The sequence below is a fragment of the Acomys minous genome, assembly GCF_964271855.1.
Source record: "Acomys minous genome assembly, chromosome: 10".
Taxonomy (NCBI): Eukaryota; Metazoa; Chordata; class Mammalia; order Rodentia; family Muridae; genus Acomys; species Acomys minous.
In genome coordinates this window covers 54,831,595-54,846,396 of record NC_140491.1, presented here as the reverse complement: position 1 = coordinate 54,846,396, position 14,802 = coordinate 54,831,595, and the positions used below count along the sequence as shown (strand labels likewise).

General features: G+C 40.6%; 1 protein-coding gene across 7 annotated transcripts in view; it reads left to right on the top strand.

Annotated features, from left to right (window-relative positions):
* The window catches only part of LOC311607657 (uncharacterized protein), a 558,074-nt gene that overhangs the window by 346,995 nt on the left and 196,277 nt on the right, over window positions 1-14,802 (top strand). Inside the window, exon 1 of one of the 7 annotated variants that reach the window (XR_014782687.1) lies at window positions 10,237-10,296. The exons of the other annotated variants lie outside the window; for them this stretch is intronic. The gene's annotated coding sequence lies outside the window, so the exon portion shown is untranslated. Of the gene's footprint in view, window positions 1-10,236; window positions 10,297-14,802 lie in introns of those variants that run through there. 7 annotated transcript variants of the gene reach the window in all.

The window sequence follows — 14,802 nt, the reverse complement described above, 5'->3', positions numbered from 1 at the left end:
TATTGTATTTTCCTGTGGTCCATGGTTGTATAGACTATGCCTTTAGTAACAACTGGTTAAACTTACTCTGCAATGGACATATTGGCAAACAGTTTCCCACGTGTCCATCAAAAAATTAAAATTTTAACAAAAGATAGAAACAGGCATAACAGAGGGATGTTTGGTGTACCTCGTTTAAGTTTGAGAGGTCTATACTTGTGTGTTTGAGCATTTCTTCCATGTAAGCTGGTCCTCTCATATAGGACTCCAGAAAATGCACAAGCTGCAACATTTCTATTGTGTTGCTCAGCAAAAAGAAGTTCTCCAAATTCTTTGAATTAAAGCTAAAAGTAAATTAGACACATCAGGTTTCACTTTTTTTTTAAATAAAATTCCAATGAGAAGTCTGTGTTTTACTTTGCATCTCTTCTCCTCTAATTCTGAGTAGAGAAAATGAGGTCACTTACATTCATTAATTTACGGTTGATGAGGAGAACCACAATGTGTGTGATACAAGTATATGTGTGTAAGAGAAAGCTACCTGAGGGTATCCTGTGTGTGTGTGTGCCTGCGCGCGCACGCGCGCGTGTGTGTGTGTGTGTGTGTGTGTGTGTGCATGCGCACAGTTAATGGGTGTGTTTAAAACAGGGTAATATATACTGACTGGAATTTAAGATGTCTGCATATTTTTCTTAATTTCCTTTTTAATAAATAGCATTTTCTAAGAGCTCAAGAAATGCCTAATTGTATGAGAACATTTTGTATAAAATCAGACCCAAATCCCAAACATACTGATAACAACTGCCACATGTCTTTTTACATAACTCCTGAGAATATTGAAGCATTAAACACTAAATTTCTATGTTAAAGACTTGTCGATAGGATTAAATTCGACCCACAGCAAGGTAGCAACAATATGTCATCCAGTACTTACATAGCAGCTTGGGTACAAATGGACTCTGTCCAGTTCCAAGGTAAACTATAAGAAATTGAAAGTGCTTCAGTGACAATGCCTGGAGCTGAGCATGAGGACACTACTGCACAGTGTGACGCGAAAATAATAGGCAGTATTCATGTCTGCCGAGTCAAGCACAATCTCTTCTGCCTTTATCATGTAGAAGCTTTTATTTATATATTTATTTTTTTAGCAAGCTGGCAGGCACATGAGTGATGCATCATGGGGGTAGTTTTTGGAATAGATTAGTAGGTGACGTCACGCATAAAGGACTATTTATCACCATAATTTAACACAAGATGCAACACAATGGCTTGACGGATGCATTTTATGGTTTTCAGCCAATCATAATAATGGGCTTATTGACTAAAGTTTTATGTGTCCTCTACACATCCTTCATCTTTTAGAAAAGAAAAGGCAGAGTGATAACTCAGGAGGACCAGCCCTCTGTCCTCTAACTGCTGTGCAGCCAGCAGACAGCCAGTGCTGAATAGGAGGAAGCAATGGAGGTGTGGCAGTGGACTGGGCCCCATTGCTGGGTCGGGTGACCAAGCACACAGTAAGATGGAGATCAGAGTTACTGTTGTTGTCTCTCCACATGAGACAGAGGATTTTGCAGATCCCTCATGTTTCCTGGCTGGTAGGGTCTGAGATGAGAAAGGCATGAAGACATAAAGTAACAAAGAGATCATCATAAGTCAGACTTTGTATTTGAAGACGAGGAGGCCAGCATTTCACTCACTATCTACTTTACCTGTTTGGCATTGGGACTCATTGAGTCTGTAGCTCACTGTTTACGCTGGTTGGGATGACCAGTAGGCTCTGGGAATCTCCCTGTGTCTGCCTCCCCAGTGCTAGGATTACAGGGTCCCGCCATGGTGCACAGCTTTTTTGTGTGGGTGTTTCAGACACAAACTCAGGCCATCATACTCTCTCAGAGAACTCTTTATGGACTGAGCCATCTTTCCAGTCCTCCTCCTGGCTTTTAAAATGATTCATAGAAAGCTGCTGACTCCTCAGATACTGATGCTCATGTTACAGAAAGAAACACATAGCAGGTGGAGGGAAGGGGTGTGCACTGGTGGACAGCTAATCATGCTCTCGTACAACAATGCAAAAAACTATGGGATGATGAAAGATGACAGACATCCTGACACCAGCAGCTTAACTCACATCCCCATCTCTGGACTACTCCTACCTTGTTTGCAAAGGGAGGAAACAATATTTGTCAAGGAACACAGTCTAAATGACGGTTCCGTAGGGTGACATCAAGCAAAGCACTCACCTGTGTGAGTTCCTATTGTATTGGAGGCCTTGTCCAAGCATTGTTGCTTCTCGCCCCAACATGTGTGTTACAGGTGGGGGCTGAGGGAAGGGTTTAGGTAACATGGCTGAGGGAGACTGGTCCTGGGTTATGGCCATGACAGTGAACCATATAGAAAGGCTTAAACTTTGCCACTCAGTTTCCCCTTCTTTCGAATGTAGCTTGTGTTAGGTCCTGTCTTATAAGACCTCTCTAAAGAGAAACATTACAAGTGGATGAAAGGTGTTTCTAGAGTAAGTATTAAGGACACAGGTGTCATCCTGGTGATGAATGTCTCTTTGTATTCTTGGAGGAGGTAGCCTGCCTGTAAATAAGAGACTGGTCTAGCTTCACGGTGACCATTTTTAGTAGGGTGACGTATATAGTTGCACATGCTGTTTGCGCTTTAGTTGTTTACTGCAGTGTGTTTTTTACCTACCAGCCAAACAGCAGTGAGTGAAGTAGAATTTCCATAGACCTCTGAGGAGAAAAAGATAGACTTTGAAACAGAAAACACAGCAATACATTTTCTATCTATCTGTCTCTCTATCTATCAATTTTTCTAAAGGTTTTTGAAATTTCTACCTTATGTAGAGGGCCAGAGGGCACTGGAAATTTGAAATCCCCATACTTTGCCTTGGCAAAGTGCTCTTAAATTAAAAACCTACAATCACGTTACCAATATCAGCTGACAACTCATTAGCATTATCCCTAAGATCCTTGGTTCAAGGCAGCCCCATAGTACTAATTAACAAAAGCATCCTTTACTTCTGCCCTTTGGGTGACTTGCACAAAGTGGTTACAGTTTGTTGCTAAAGAGCACATATTTGCACCATGAGTGTTTTTTATTTTCATATGAAAAAAAGTCCGTTATGTGTATAGCCAAATGTTTATGTATATGTGTATATTATATATATGTATATATATGTATATGTATATGTACCACACATATATATCATACAATAGGTAGTTATTCAATATTTTTATATTCCTAGGCAGGAACTGAGAATGTAATATGTCAGTGGTTTACCGATGACTTAGAGTGTGAAAAGTGCAAACAAATGTTGTGTTCTTAACCCTAGGAAGTAAATAAAACCTTGTAAAGACATTTTGTGGGCTGAAAATCATAATACAGGTTCTTGGTGAGAATAATTATACTTTTTTTTGAAAAGACACATGCATAAAAAAGGGAAACATGGTGCCAAAATAATATTCTAGAAAACAGGTAAAACTGGTATGCACAAAATGGTCTTTTAAATTTTAAAGAGAAATAAAATGTGATGGGCACTGTGGAGTACTTGGAAGGCTGAGGGCCTATATAGTGAGGCCATGTCTCAAACTTTGTGATGATGATGATGGTGATGGTGATGGTGGTGGTGATGATGGTGACAGTGGTGATGATGACGGTGGTTGTGGTGGTGATGCTGATGATGGTGGTGGCAGTGATGATGATGGTAATGGTGGTGATGATGACAGTGGTTATGGTGGTGATGCTGCTGATGGTGGTGGCAGTGATAATGGTGATGATGATTTATTTATTATTATTAAGTGTTGTGGCTTGAATGTGGAATGTCCCTCTTAGGCTCCTGTGTTTGATACCCAGCTGCTGGTGCTACTGAAAGGCTATAGACTTTTTAGAAGGTGTATCTTGCTGAGGAAGCATGCCACTAGGGGCGTGCTCTGAGGTTTTATAGGCTGGCTCCATTTGTGTTCTCTCTGCTTTCTGAGCAGAGATGTGATGTGACCAGATAACCATAATCTCTATGAAACAGTGAGCCAAAAGAAACTCTTTCTCTCTTACTTTTGCCAGGATATATTCATCACAGTCTCAGGAGGGAATCATGGGTTCTGCATTTCAGTTTGGCTCAGAGGCCAGCTGTCTTTAGTGAGGGCGGGAATCAGGTAGCTGAGTGATGCAGTTCCAGACTTCAGTGAGTGGGAGATGTGATGTATGCACAGCCTATCCTGGACTTCCTAGCCTGGTGCCAAGACATGTCAAGCTGGGTTTTTCCGTTCCGTTCTTAACCAAAGAGAGGATTTTTATCTAGCCAACCAAGCTTTCAGCATCTTATTTTGTAAAATCTAGGTTATCTTGATGAACAGAAGTGGTAAGATGTGAATGATAGATCTGTACATTAGAAATTATTAATTCCATGACAACATGTGGTACTTATCAAAGAAAAGGTTACTTTCAGAGAGTTGACTGTACTTGTATTTCTGGCAACAGTTATGTTTCTGACAATTACTTTAAGTGGTGACTCTGTTAAAAGATAAGAATGACTTACTTTTCTGATGGAAAATAGTAAGGAAAGGTAGAGAACTCATGCATTTACCACCAGAAGGCTGCAACCATGGGTCAAATATAATGAAGGAGAAGCCAAAATAAATAAAACAAATAAATATAGATTTATATTCTTATGCTTTTATACATGAAAAAAAACAATGAAACTGAGTGGTTGTGGCCCATCTGTAAATGACCAAGGCTACTGAACTTCCAAGACCAACAAGAGACAACACTTGTGTGACCCATGAACATTTATGTAATGCTTGTCTTTCTGAGGAGATGGCTGGTCATCTTCAGACCAGCCTGAGGCCACTTGAGGACATTTTAGAAACATTCTTTCAGAAGCCACAGATGAACTATTGTGAGTAGCAGGAGAATGCAGACCTTGGGACAGGCTTTGAAAGTCACGGTTTTGAAGTGAGGCTGGGTAGGTGTTGAGGCTTTATATAGAAGGCTCTGTATAGAAAGTCTCCACACATATATTAGATGTCTTAAGGGACAAATGTGTCAGCTAGTCTAGTGTGCTAGACTATAAACCTCTCATGGTCTTTCAAACCTGAGGGTCTTGAAATCCAACAGAATCTGGATTTAATGTGGAAATGAAATGGGATACTGAAGACATGAAGTCAATGGAGAATAGTTGCTATGCAGAAGTACGTGGAGCCAGAATATCTGACTCTTTGCCAGGCCCGTCATGGTAGGTTCTGATACATTTCATTGCAAAGCAGTTCAAAAGGAGACAGTCCCTAGGATGGCAATTAGCCTCTGAGCTTTTATTTAAAATGTGGTTCGGTGAGTTCTTCACTGTCAACAGGAGACTTGGAACTGACACAAGAAAATGACCTTCTTTTTCCAAGTTATCAAGTAAGCTTCACAGGCAACCCCCAGTTTCTATCACAGGTAACACGCTGCACCCTGGCTGTTTATCACCCATTGTTTAAGTGACATGAATAAAAGCATTGACCACAAAGACAGTCTGAAAACAGCACATAAATTCTCTGGTTATTTCTCTCAGCCATGAGTGATTCCTTTTTGGCAGCCAAAATCTTCTGAGTTGAGTTGATTTTCATTAAAGTTTTTTTTCAAATTTAAACAATGTTGCTTATTTCTTTCTTATTCAAAATAGATACCACGATACCACTTCAGTTTGTTTTCCAATGTCTAACTTTTGTTTTTTATTTTGATTTCATATTGAATCATGAATGTTCGAAAGACAAATACCATCTCTGACTCCTTGAATCATGCCATAGTCTGGGCACTGTGGTGGACCACATCAGATACTCCTATCAGACTAGAGAAAATTAAGGAAAAATGTTAAATGCCAGGTGTTTGGGATCTTAGGACATTAGGGACAACTGGTCAACCTGGATAAACTGTCAACTATACAGTTATTGAATTTTACTGTTAACTCCATGGTCCTGATAATTGAGCTTATTAACAATAATTAATACTTGACAAATGCTAGGGTATCTGGATAAAGGTTGCAGATGGATCCTTTGTACTGTTTTTACAAATGTCTGAAAAATAATACAATTAAAAGAAAGGATCTGATAATATCTCTCAGCAGCCACCATCAAAATAGTTCAGAGCAAGACGAATTGATATTTTACTAATCACTGCACACTTAGGTGAGAGGAAGAAGTGCTCCCACATCTTGCATAAATCATAGGCAGCACATTGTGAGGTACTACTGGCAGCCTTCCCTTGAAATTAGCTATATCAGATCACAGGAAAGTGGTGGTTGGAGAGAAGGCCATTTGTCCACCTGATCTTTGGAACTCTGTCAACCACGCTGATATGGAGTGAATTCCCTACTTAATTCTATAGAAAGGAGCCTAAAAGATGACTTCAAGCTGACTAGGATTTAATTTTCAATGCTAACCTTCAATTAATTTGTAACTTTTTTGGCACTCCGTTTGCTGGAATGGCTGTAATTATGTTGTTTTCTGAACGGTGAATTCATTCAGGGCGTACTCTCCAGACTGTTTATACAGCTGGAAAATAGCTATGGTAACAGATGAGGGGGAAAGTTAATAAGGAACTCCCTTTAAAAATTCAGTTATCTCTCTCTCTGTGTTTTTAAGCGTCCCCTGAGCCTTTATTGGGTAGCTTAAACTAAATTTTTCATGGTCGCCATCTTAAATGAGCTAGTAATAAACTCACTGGATGTTTTAATATTTTAAATGCTGTCTTGAATTTGAATGCACACTTGAAATGGCAAAGGAGGCAGCTTAATGCCTTTTTAATCCACTCCTCACCATTTGCTGAAGAAAGGCATGTTGGTTTTCCATTAAGGAAACCAAGCTTGTCATCCACAAATTTCTCCTTTGCCAGAACTGCTCTTAGTGTTTTCTGGAATTCTCTACATGATCAATTTATACTCAGGCAGGGTGTATCACTTCCATATTGGTTTCAACTGACGCATCATAGAAACTGCCTATGAGGCAAACAAGGAAGCACACAGAGGAGCTTCTGAGGTGAAGAACACGCAATTGTGAGGCTTCCATTCTGTTTGGGCAAAGGAGAAGCGTGTACCATTTGCCATCCTGAAAGCTTGCCTGTAATAAAGTCCTACACAAGTTGGAGGGGGCTGGTTCTCTCACTGAGAAGAAGCAAGAGGCTCTGATGAGCAACTCTCTAGAAGGATCAGAGTGGCACTGATGTCTTACAGTTTTAGTTAGTTCCCAGACAATACTGATGCCACTGGCAATGGGGACACAGATTGCAACCATCCAAGGCAGAGATCTGAAATGTAGCTCTCATCAAGTCTCTCTCTCTCATAGTTGTAAAGGTTTCATGGCTTGCTTATCCCTTCACATCTTGTCCATGGCTGCCTCAGGCCACAGTAGGAGGCTTGAGGGCATCAACCCTCCAGATCTATGCCTCCAGCCAACTGTGCACTGAGAATATTTGGGAAAGCATTCATGTGAACAGATGTCCTTTTGTCATTTTTCTCTAAGCAATACAATTACTATTTACACAGCATTCATGCTGCATAATCAATAATTTAGAGATGTTATAAGGAACACAGGGCCTGTGAGTGGGGTGCAGGTAGCACCATGCATTGTAGAAAAGGGGAGCAAATACTCACAGATTAGTAGCCTGGGGTTCTTGAAATTAGTCACTAGTGCCAAAAAATGCCTGCAGTTCGGAGGAATCGGGTCATCTGTGTGGTTTTTCTTTAATTTTAAGAACTTCTTTTTAAAATTAGCCTGAAAAAAAATGATTGATTGCTTTTGTATATGTTACTATCTTTTGTTCCTGTAAATATTTATTAAATGGTGCTTATAGAAGGAAACCAATGCCTGCTCTAAGGTGATACTTTAACGCCGCTATCCAGTGTGACTGAGGTGTGGTCATGGTCAGCATTGCGCAGCAGGACAGAACCCACATTCCCTACCTGCCTCTCCTCCTGCCCCTTGCAGAAATGGCTCGCGTTAGTCATTTATCCCTCAGTCATTTGTTTCCTCCTCAGAGAGGATTTGCATCTTAATGATTCTCTCTTATTAGCTTTATCCCCTGGGAAATACACAAGTCATGTCAGAAGCGGAAAGAGGGCCCATTTGCCATGCCCAGCTTCACCCATGCTGGGAGCTGGGAAAGCCTTCTTTCTCTAACTGGATACATCACAGGTCCCTCTGCAGAGGGACTCTGAGAGCAGGAGGGAACACATTTCATGGTTCCGAGCAGCAATTTCCCACTGTGGCCTCCTGTTCTGGACCTACAGCCTAAACTCCAGGGAATAAGTCCCAGTTTTGATGCTTAGTTGGTTGACGCAGTGGTTTTTCACACATTTCTAAATGTTAGTTCTCACCCAAACCAGTATAGATCCTGGGAGGAGCTTCTTTCCAAGATGCCGGGACTGCAACGCTCAGTGTCCCTATCATGTATACATTCCATTCTATTTTTCTTTTTTATATATACATATTATAAATGCATATTGCACATATACAACATACATATACAATATGTATACAACATTATATATGCAATATATGTATACAATATTACACATACATATTACACATATATACAATAAACTACATACAGCAAGAAGAACCACGAAATAGTCAGGAATTATATAGATGTTACATTTATAGTGTTTTGGCTATTTGTATTTGGCAACCTTGAAGAAAATATCTTTCCTATCTTGGTGCATCTATAATTCTGAATTTAAATCAATATCTATCACAGTTCATCTTCATCAGCTTAAAACATCTATCTAGACCTAAAAACACCTTAACCTACCAAAAAAAACTAAGCTTAATTGTAAAACTAAACTATCTGGTCTTCAACCCCATCAGAGACTAGAGAAGGAATAAAATTAATTACCTGAGTAAACAGGGAGTGCATGTCAACAGCTTTCACCATGAGAAAATGACAGGGACAGTTTGATGCCTGAACAGTCACCCAAATCTCTCAATAACATTGGAGCATCATCTTCATCTTTCTGGCCCAGTGTATCTGACAGACATATTTGTGAGGCAGGAACTATTGAGGACTTGCTTACCCTGTCTTTGCAGAGTTTGGCTTTTGACTTGGCCTGCATCCAAGCTTGCCCATTTTTAAGCAGAATTCTGTCTGTGGCCAAAACAAGGACATTTTGCCCAGTGTCTGGTTTGCTACATTTGAAGCCATCTCCATAAGGAGGTTCTTTGATGCTCATCATCTTCTTTGAGGTAGGCTGGGTGTTGCCGGGAGTTAACCTGCCTTCTTGTCAAATCATCTTTAAACTAATAAAAACATCTTTAAGTGCCATATTCTGTAGGTCTCTCTATTCTTTTATAGTCACCAGTCTGGGAACTCACTCAGCATTGATGCAGGTATGGGTCAACACAAGCCCCATCCTTAGCAGCACTCTTCCACTATGTAGCATTGAAAGTTATAAGTAAACAATTCAGATGACCTTTAAGAATGGTAAAGACTCCTTCATGAAGCACCTGCATTGGGAATGTTAAATTGATAACAGTTAGCCTCTGCGTGCCCCTCCAACACAGAATCCTAAATCTAGTCTCTTCTTTCCCATCTACCTGTGGTAGAGTGCCTCTCTCTTATTAATAGTTTATCGGATTTATAACTGTGATGAAGAAGAAGAAGAAGAAGAAGAAGAAGAAGAAGAAGAAGAAGAAGAAGAAGAAGAGGAAGAAGAAGATGATGATGGTGGTGGTGGTAATAATGGTGATGATGATGGTGATAATGATGGTGATGATGATGATGATGATGTTTCCACCTGTTAAAGGGATCAAGTTCAGCCTGCTCATGGAACCCCCCCTCCCCACATACACACACACTCAAGAACATCAGAATCACAGGCAGCAGCCCCATTTGTGGTATTAGTACATCCACTTTCTTTTTTTCAGTGCTAGGCCATTTCATCTTCTCTGGTTCTAGTTTTTTTTTTCCTTGAGGATTGACTCTTAAGTCTTAAGCTGTGTAAACAAAGGTTAAAACTCATTCTGCATTCTGTTTTTAGTCTTAAAGAGGAAAGAGGGCAGGGGCATGACTCATGTTTTGTAGTTAGTGCTTTTCAGAATTGTTGGCAAGTGTGTCTGGGGAGAGGGCAACTCTCAAGGCCTTCTATTTTAAACATCTGCTTTTAAATAGTTGCTTTCTCTTTAGAGATGCCCATGACTTGGACATTTGCAGATTGGGTACAATGAAAGGTCAGTAACCCTGCAGTGTTACAAATCACATCCATTTCTGCTTGGTCTCTCTGGCAGGAGTCTTTCAGACATCTTGGAAAGCCTGGACCATTGCATCGCCCAGGTGGGAAAGGTGAGTTTTAAGGGCAGTGAGCATGGAGTTTTCTCACTTCATTCCAATTATGAAAACACCTTCACTATACAGCAAATTGAAAATTACAGAACTTGGATCTGCAGAGAGATGTGGGCATGTGTTCCTCAGTGAGCAATCTCTGCCATAGGAAAAGTTATTATAGCCCCACTTTTAAATTTTGGAGTCACTTGCATTTCTTTGTTCCTTTATGCTTCAGGTCACCTGTATTTGAGCTTCATTAGAAATCCCAATATTTTACATAAGAACGTTCCCTTTGCGGCATTCCTTCCCTTCTTCATAAGCAAACACATTAGTTCTGATGACCTTCCAAAGGCTGAGGTAAACACTGGTCTTCCCTATGGAAGAGGCTGACAGCCTAACAGGGGAAGGCAATACAAGAGCAAAATCTGCTTGTTAATACCAGGCTTGCAGCCATCAGATGGTATTTGAATGTTGACTTGAAGAAGGAGTTGTTGGGATAGAGAAGAGAACAAAGAGTCTTGGGTGTAGGAGGTCAGGGTTCAGGCCAAAAGCAAGTACAGCTAGTGCTCTGACTCTGGGATCACTTGTTCTTCATGGCTGTGGAAGTGCTGTGGGAAGAAAGTTACAAAGGAAACAGAAATTAGACTTGGAGGGAGCTTGGCTAAGAAAGAGTTTGGGTGCTCTGTAGAGCACTGGGGATGAAATGACGACGTGTCCAAACACCTTCACAATCTGCTGGCACTGGTAAGACCAAAGACTGGCCATCCCTTCCTCTCACAGTTGTAGAGAACAGAGCATATTATCCTGAAGTCAGGATGCTGAGGATGAAGAACTGATACTCTGATGTTCTTGAACACTACAACTGGCAAACTTACTCACTGACGTGGGCAGCTCCCCACATGGTTACCCTGTCCCTCCTGGACAAGAAGAAATCTTCACAGCCTCTCTTGTCCTTAGTTTGATCCATACTCATTCTGGCCAATAGATTAGAAATGGAAGGAGATTAAATTTAATTTCTGGCCAAGTTATTTGGATTGAATGTGAGATTTTTAAAATGATTTTTTGGCTTCCTGAAAACACAAAACTGGTAGACCTATTCTCAAAATGTGGCAATAACTGGATCTCCCGATGACCATATGGAGGAGAAGTATCTACTGTTCTGTATAAAACAGGACAATCCATTGTGTCTCTGGGACTTTAGAATAAATTTATGCCCACTACCAGATGGTACTCATGGCCTGAAAAGTGTACAACGCCAGGAGCGGTGCTCTTAAAAAAAATAGAATGCACAAATAGTTTACCTGATTCGTAATAATTAAAGATCTAGCCAAACTGTTTATCTATTACAATTAGAATACATACATCCCTTTGTTTTCTGTCTCTGACCTGTGGGGCAAGATTGTCCTTCTGAGAAAAACAGAGTTGAATGAACTTTACCCTTTTCTACTTCCTACTAAAAGCACACAGAGAAAATAAATGAGGCCATTCAGAAAAATGGCTATGGACCAGGAGAAGAGGGGTTACTTAACTCCAAATCATTAGCTTCAAAGAATCTATTAATGAACCTATACATTCATAATGTAATAGAATAACTCATAAAAATAAGTATGTGTGGTGACTAAGAAATGCCATAATTGGAAGTCTGTAGGTGCAAGTGGGACGACACGGATAGAAAATCACTTTTCTTCTAGTCCTTATCAGCTGTCCAAGCATGGTGCCTGTTCCCTTGTTCATGGATTGTGACAGAATCTCTGACTACAAAGGGGAGGCTCCCTGGCATTTTTACAAGATTTGCATGCATGTCCTTTGAGCTTCTTTTTCATTGTTATTATTTTTTTTTCTTAAATTGAAAGTATCTCATAGCAGTCAAGTAGCTTTTGTGAGGCTGAAGCAAACTTCAGAGCTTGGGTGCTCTCAGTTACCAGTTGCTGTGTGAGTGGGGTTGATGGCTTAGCATCCACCCATTCCTCAAATCCAACGCAGGTTCTCTAGGAGGGTTCTTCACTCTAGTGTGCAAAACGTAAAGGCTCAACAGTTACACGTTTTCTGTTGTTAGTGTCAACTCTTTACCTTTTCCTCACTTCTGCCAAGCTGTTTTTTGAAAATAACAGGCACATTTTAAATGAAAGCAAACTTAAATATGTGCAAAACTGTCATCAGCTTTCAAGGTATTATGTAAGTGATTAAATTTTATCATGAGGAGACAGCTAGCTAACAGTTCTTGTGGAACACATAAAACCTCATAGAACACAAAAATTAAAATTTGTCATACAATAGAGAACTGTTAGAGGAACCGACAGTTTCCTTTTCTCTCTGAAAAAGAAATCCTAAACAATCCTTAGAAAATTAGTTACCAGCCTGGAAATCAAGACGAAATATTCTGTAGCCATAAAACTAAACCTACTTTCAGACCTATGAGTTGAGGAAGGGAAAAAAAGTTGGGGGCAGAGAGTAACTCATCAGTGTTGTTGTGGTTTCCCCACCAATGGCATCAGATGCTAGGCCCTGCCTCCATTTTAACAGCTTGAACTCTTTTAGAACAACCTGAATCTAATCCGTAGACCTCCCTGAAAGTCCCCACCCGGGAGAGAAAGCACACACCTCCGAGAGAGCTTTCTGCTGGAGCTTTGCCAATAGAAGTAATTACGTGATGAAACTATTTAACTTTGACTAAAATACTCTCCCCAGGTTCTTGCGAACGGTGTGTCTTATATCTTGTCGAGGCAATTTTATATCATGCCTTTAAAGTACAGTAATGGCCCCTTGCATTGACAGAATCCTCGTAAAAGGAGAAGACCAAGACCTGGCTCATGAAGTGGTATTGATTTTCTGAGTCCCTGCTCGAGTTGCCAAAGATACAACACTGTTGTTAGGGAGAAGCGCTGCTTTGGCCTTCGATATCACAGGAGGGTTCCGCAGTAAGCACAGGCATCAGGAGGCCCTGGCGATAAATAATGTATCGGGGTGAAAACTGCCTGTAGTACTTGGTTAGCTTTAAAATGACTCAGCGCTTGTTCAGCCCAAATGCTTCTGTTGTCACCAATGGCTGAGGCACACTGCTCTCTATGGAAACAGCCCTCAGACTCCTGGCATTTAAAGTCCTAGGCTTTGTTTTAGGCAGACTTTTTGGGGAAAAATTTTTTTTTTACATTTTATTAAGGACAATGAACAGATTCAACTGTTAGCTGAAGTCGTAGCTATATCTAATACAGGTTAAGTTTGTTTTTAGTCATTTCTAGCAGGTCTGTGTGAAGACTGTGAAAAGGATTTATAATCTTAGGCAGATCATTATAGATGTCAGTACAGATAACAAGCAGAGGGAGCCAGGCGTCCCAAACAGATGTGTCAAAGCATCCACTTCCACAAGCCTCCAAGTGGCTGTGACAGCACCTTTTCATTCATTATTAAATTGCTAAACTGCACAGCGCCCAATACTGAATACAAGTAAGATGGATCGTGGGTGATTCTCAAGGAAAGTTCGAAGATATATCTTTTCAACTGTTGAAAACATGAATAGTGACATGAAAAAATAGTATTCACTTTTGGTGGTGGTGGTGGTGGCAAGTATGCTTCAGAAGGACAGGCCCTTGACCAGAACTCTTGCTTCTTGATGATGCTAATGGGGAGAATGGGAGAGCTCCAGTAGACCTCGAGCTCGGTCTCCTGAACACAGTGATTCCTAGTCCAACCCTGGCAGAACCCAAATTCTACCAACACCAATATGTACAACCCCATCACACATTGTAGTCTCCACTCAATCAGAACAACCACCTGCAACCTCTAGGCCAACTGCAAAGACATTTGTCTAAGAGCTTCTCTTTTCTCCAATTGGTAGGGGGAACTGGCAAACTGGCAGCTATCCTAATGAGTTTTCATTATTAATTTGACAGAGGTTGGGTTTATCTGGTTGGGGTCATGGAAGAGAGAAACTCCTCTGATTAAGGATATGAAGATATAAGAAATATTTAGACAGTACTTTGGCTGAGCCCTTTACCCTGCTACTCAGAAGGCTGAGGCAGGAGGATCACCAGAATCGAGGCTATATAGTGCACCAAGCCAATCAGGTGTCCCTACAATTGCTCGACACCAATATGGCGACCTCCCAGAACAAGCTTACTTTAGGAGGGGTGAACGAGCCCACTTCAGAAAGGAAGAGGGTCAAACTTGCTGATTGATAGAGATTTTCAAAAGAAATCACTATCACTACTAAAAGAAACTGTAACCTTATGAAACCAGACCAAGACATTAAGATAATGATTTGCCAAGAGGGGAAAAAAAAGAGTCTAACATACAATGGAGCGAGAGATCAGCTACAGAAAAAAAAATTTAACTATCTGTGTGTCCCCTTCAGTATGTTGTAGCACCTTGGTAAATGAGGTACATATAGTACATATAGAGGTTATTGCTTTCCTTCGGTGCAGTTTGGGAATATTTTCTTCAGGCCAAAATGCATATTGATTTTCTCATAAGGCGAAGAACAGTTACTCGCCTGGAAATCAGCTTGACTTTATGTACCAGTTCCAA